Genomic DNA, 5,532 nt, shown 5'->3' with positions numbered 1-5,532 from the left:
AAAAGTCCATACTGACAAAGGCTAATAAGCATTCATCTAAAACGTTTCCTAGAAAAACTTTAAAAAGTCAATAATCTGGAGAGTTTTTGTAAGATGTTTCTTCCATCAACCAACGAAGAAACACATTGGTACTTTCCCATGATGAGTGAGTGCTTCAGGATCTCTTGAACTTACATGTGCAGCAGAGTACTGCAATGGAAGCATGCTGGGCTCATAACCGAGAGGTAGGCAGATTGAAACTATCCTCTGCTATATGCATTTTTTTTTTTGTTAATTAAAGTAATCCAAAACTGGGATTGATATTTTGTCTCTTTTATTTTTACTTAAAGTACAATAACTTTTACCATTTTAATTTGTTTTAATAGTGTATTGACAGTATTGTTTTCTTTCAAAAATCCACTTCATTTTCTTTACCCTATTATTAAAATGGTAATTGACAAAAACAAACTACATTGTCACCAGAAGAGCAATACAAAATGTACAAGTGATATATTAAAATCATCTTTCCAGCTTGAATTTCAATGTTGCATTGGGTCAACAATTTTGTGAGAAACATCTTCACCCTTAAATAAAGATTTTCTTAATTCCTTACCTGTGTGCTAATTAGATATCACCTTGTTTTCACATTAAACAGACTTCCACATGAGAAAGCAGCAAGGATGCAGTGGCGTTAATGTTTCCTGGTGTCAACTTGTATTATTTCAGTAGACATTGAAATGAGGATGCATATTGCTGCCTTTCCAATGAAGCAAGTTTAATTTAGTAATAGGTGATAAACCATCCTTACAAAGGTGTTAATCAGAGACTTGGCTTTGTGGACACTTTTCAGAGAACAAATTTGTTAGCATAAAAATAAAGCCAGAAAATGAAGAGCTGTTTAATCACTCGATTGGATTTTTCTGCCAGCATATTTTTTTTCTCTGCAACCCACTGCTAAATTGTGCTTCCTAGCTGTTTTTTATAAAATCACTGAATCAAATCTAACTTTGATTACATCAGAGAAGGCCATGTACCCTACACCATAAGAGGAGGTTTGAAATTTTGACTTGTCTACTTAAATATCACCAAAATCTGATCACAAGGTTAATTACGTCCCTGGGTGGGATTGAACCACCAACCTTTTGGTTAATAGCCAAACACACTAACCGATTGCGCCACAGAGACACTTTGCAAAAGTCCATACTGACAAAGGCTAATAAGCATTCATCTAAAACGTTTCCTAGAAAAACTTTAAAAAGTCAATAATCTGGAGAGTTTTTGTAAGATGTTTCTTCCATCAACCAACGAAGAAACACATTGGTACTTTCCCATGATGAGTGAGTGCTTCATGATCTCTTGCACTTACATGTGCAGCAGAGTACAGCAATGGAAGCATGCTGGGCCCATAACCCAGAGGTAGGCAGATTGAAACTATCCTCTGCTATATGCATTTTTTTGTTTGTTAATTAAAGTAATCCAAAACTGGGATTGATATTTTGGCTCTTTTATTTTTACTTAAAGTACAATAACTTTTACCATTTTAATTTGTTTTAATAGTATATTGACAGTATTGTTTTCTTTCAAAAATCCACTTCATTTTCTTTACCCTATTATTAAAATGGTAATTGACAAAAACAAACTACATTGTCACCAGAAGAGCAATACAAAATGTACAAGTGATATATTAAAATCAACTTTCCAGCTTGAATTTCAATGATGCATTGGGTCAACAATTTTGTGAGAAACATCTTCACCCTTAAATAAAGATTTTCTTAATTCCTTACCTGTGTGCTAATTAGATATCACCTTGTTTTCACATTAAACAGACTTCCACATGAGAAAGCAGCAAGGATGCAGTGGCGTTAATGTTTCCTGGTGTCAACCTGTATTATTTCAGTAGACATTGAAATGAGGATACATCTTGCTGCCTTTCCAATGAAGCAAGTTTAATTTAGTAATAGGTGAAAAACCATCCCTACAAAGGTGTTAATCCGAGACTTGGCTTTGTGGACACTTTTCAGAGAACAAATTTGTTAGCATAAAAATAAAGCCAGAAAATGAAGAGCTGTTTAATCACTCAATTGGATTTTTCTGCCAGCATATTTTTTTTCTCTGCAACCCACTGCTAAATTGTGCTTCCTAGCTGTTTTTTATAAAATCACTGAATCAAATCTAACTCTGATTACATCAGAGAAGGCCATGTACCCTACACCATAAGAGGAGGTTTGAAATTTTGACTTGTCTACTTAAATATCACCAAAATCTGATCACAAGGTTAATTACGTCCCTGGGTGGGATTGAACCACCAACCTTTTGGTTAATAGCCAAACACACTAACCGATTGCGCCACAGAGACACTTTGCAAAAGTCCATACTGACAAAGGCTAATAAGCATTCATCTAAAACGTTTCCTAGAAAAACTTTAAAAAGTCAATAATCTGGAGAGTTTTTGTAAGATGTTTCTTCCATCAACCAACGAAGAAACACATTGGTACTTTCCCATGATGAGTGAGTGCTTCATGATCTCTTGCACTTACATGTGCAGGAGAGTACTGCAATGGAAGCATGCTGGGCTCATAACCCAGAGGTAGGCAGATTGAAACTATCCTCTGCTATATGCATTTTTTTTGTTAATTAAAGTAATCCAAAACTGGGATTGATATTTTGTCTCTTTTATTTTTACTTAAAGTACAATAACTTTTACCATTTTAATTTGTGTTAATAGTATATTGACAGTATTGTTTTCTTTCAAAAATCCACTTCATTTTCTTTACCCTATTATTAAAATGGTAATTGACAAAAACAAACTACATTGTCACCAGAAGAGCAATACAAAATGTACAAGTGATATATTAAAATCATCTTTCCAGCTTGAATTTCAATGATGCATTGGGGCAACGATTTTGTGAGAAACATCTTCACCCTTAAATAAAGATTTTCTTGATTCCTTACCTGTGTGCTAATTAGATATCACCTTGTTTTCACATTTAACAGACTTCCACATGAGAAAGCAGCAAGGATGCAGTGGCGTTAATGTTTCCTGGTGTCAACCTGTATTATTTCAGTAGACATTGAAATGAGGATGCATCTTGCTGCCTTTCCAATGAAGCAAGTTTAATTTAGTAATAGGTGAAAAACCATCCTTACAAAGGTGTTAATCAGAGACTTGGCTTTGTGGACACTTTTCAGAGAACAAATTTGTTAGCATAAAAATAAAGCCAGAAAATAAAGAGCTGTTTAATCACTCAATTGGATTTTTCTGCCAGCATATTTTTTTTCTCTGCAACCCACTGCTAAATTGTGCTTCCTAGCTGTTTTTATAAAATCACTGAATCAAATCTAACTCTGATTACATCAGAGAAGGCCAGGTACCCTACACCATAACAGGGGGTTTGAAATTTTGACTTGTCTACTTAAAGATCACCAAAATCTGATAACAAGGTCAATTAGGTCCCTGGGTGGGATTGAACCACCAACCTTTTGGTTAATAGCCGTACATACTAACTGATTGCGCCACAGAGACACTTTGCAAAAGTCCATACTGACAAAGGCTAATAAGCATTCATCTAAAACGTTTCCTAGAAAAACTTTAAAAAGTCAATAATCTGGAGAGTTTTTGTAAGATGTTTCTTCCATCAACCAACGAAGAAACACATTGGTACTTTCCCATGATGAGTGAGTGCTTCAGGATCTCTTGAACTTACATGTGCAGCAGAGTACTGCAATGGAAGCATGCTGGGCTCATAACCGAGAGGTAGGCAGATTGAAACTATCCTCTGCTATATGCATTTTTTTTTTTGTTAATTAAAGTAATCCAAAACTGGGACTTCCGGTTCCGGCATGGGAGAGTGAGCAGCTTCTCCTCGCGGCTCCGCTCTCAACACTGACCCCTTACCGCAAACACGCTGTCAGCATCGGGGAAACACCGCTCCCGGTCCCCTCGACGGACAGAGGAGACTATGGAGAAATTTTTAGCGTCACCAGCCGCCCCGAAGACGCTCCTTCCGCCACAGCCACCGAGACAGGAGAAGCGCAGGGGGGAACACAACATGGCGCCGGACGCCGATACAGCCCCTGGAACTCCGGTCAGTAAAAAACCCATTGCAGCGGCGGCTAGCACGGGGGACTCTAAATCTAGTATACCTACACACTCCTCTGCACATGAGGACATGGTACTGGCGTTGCAGGAGGCAATGGCGCCATTATTGCAAAAAGCTGTGGTGGACATAACAACACAGATAAAAAACTTGGCTGGCAGGATGACTGAAGCTGAGCAGCGCATTAGTGACAACACTGACAATGTAACAGGGCTACAGAAAACTATCTCCGCTCTGGTTCTAGATAATAAACGTCTATCAGAGAAGATAGATAGCATCGAAAACAGAACCAGAAGAAATAATTTAAGAATCATTGGCCTGCCTGAAACACTTAAAGGGGCCGCCTTAGAGCACTTTGTCCATACTACACTCCCCGCTCTGTTAAAGATAGACAGGGACTGTGCTGACATGGTGATTGAAAGAGTGCACCGTTTGGGAGATCTGGCCAGAGACTCTTCTCAACGTCCAAGAGTGGTGATCTTTAAGACATTGAACTATCTGCATACATTGGCGATTTGGAAGGCGTCCCGCAAATATAACCCTATTTTATGGGAAGGGCATTCTCTACGTATTTTCCAAGACTTTTCTGTCGAGCTATCGAGACTGCGACGTGCCTTTTCCCCAATCTGTTCCATGCTTGCTAAATCTAACCGAAGATTCATGATGCTATTCCCGGCGCGCCTACGCATCTACACTGGTGCAGAATTTTCCGAGTTTACCACACCTGCTGACGCGGAGGCATTTCTCAAAGAGGAAGCTGAGGGGAGAAATAATATGGATCTGTCCCAGGCCCCAGATGACTGAGTCAAGTCAGGCTGCATTTGTCTATAAGGGGCGATAACGAGAAATCAAACAAACCAACAAACAAACTGTCCCCTGAGTAATAACGCACCAGTAAAATTTACTGCTCATATGCTGACACATTATTGTTCCTTTACGTTGTTATCTAAAGCAATATGTTGTATCCCTGAGTTTCAATGTGCTTAAGTCCGTGCCCTGAGTAGATAGGGACAAATGGTTAATAGTTACAAGGGGTGGTGTTCTGAGCGGAGACCGAGCCGTAGGGTCTTATTTTCATTGTCGTTACTACAGAATTCAGCCCTCGGAGCACTGGCTGCACGAGGCCTGGATTCCCACTGGAAGTCTAAGTGGAAGATGAATAGTTGCTGCTCATGGTGGCTTGTATCTGTTTTTCTTATGTTCTTTATCGGTTTATATGTTTTTATTTTTAATGTCTGCTTGTCCCTCATGTGTGATCCCTCCCCATCCCTTCCTAGACTAGGTTTAAAAGTGCTGGTGTTTAGAGTGATGATTCCCTACCTGTGTTATGATGTCTCTTAAGGTTGGGTCTCTTAATGTACGGGGTATACACACTCCTGCCAAAAGGCGGCGTCTCTTGACATATTTAAATAAACATATGATAGATGTAATCTGCCTGCAAGAAACACATCTACAG

The 5,532-nt window shown here is 38.8% G+C and overlaps 2 non-coding genes across 2 annotated transcripts; both read right to left on the bottom strand.

Annotated features, from left to right (window-relative positions):
* Positions 1 to 1,090: 1,090 nt before the first annotated feature.
* TRNAN-AUU (transfer RNA asparagine (anticodon AUU)) lies at positions 1,091 to 1,164 on the bottom strand. The gene has a single exon. It is a non-coding gene; the product is annotated as a tRNA-Asn (tRNA).
* A 1,097-nt stretch (positions 1,165 to 2,261) lies between these two features.
* On the bottom strand, positions 2,262 to 2,335 carry TRNAN-AUU (transfer RNA asparagine (anticodon AUU)). Its single transcript has one exon. It is a non-coding gene; the product is annotated as a tRNA-Asn (tRNA).
* Positions 2,336 to 5,532: the final 3,197 nt, after the last annotated feature.

The sequence above is a fragment of the Pseudophryne corroboree genome, unplaced genomic scaffold (assembly GCF_028390025.1).
Source record: "Pseudophryne corroboree isolate aPseCor3 unplaced genomic scaffold, aPseCor3.hap2 scaffold_798, whole genome shotgun sequence".
Taxonomy (NCBI): domain Eukaryota; kingdom Metazoa; phylum Chordata; class Amphibia; order Anura; family Myobatrachidae; genus Pseudophryne; species Pseudophryne corroboree.
The sequence above is the reverse complement of the archived record's forward strand: the minus strand, read 5'-3'. Positions and strand labels throughout refer to the sequence as shown.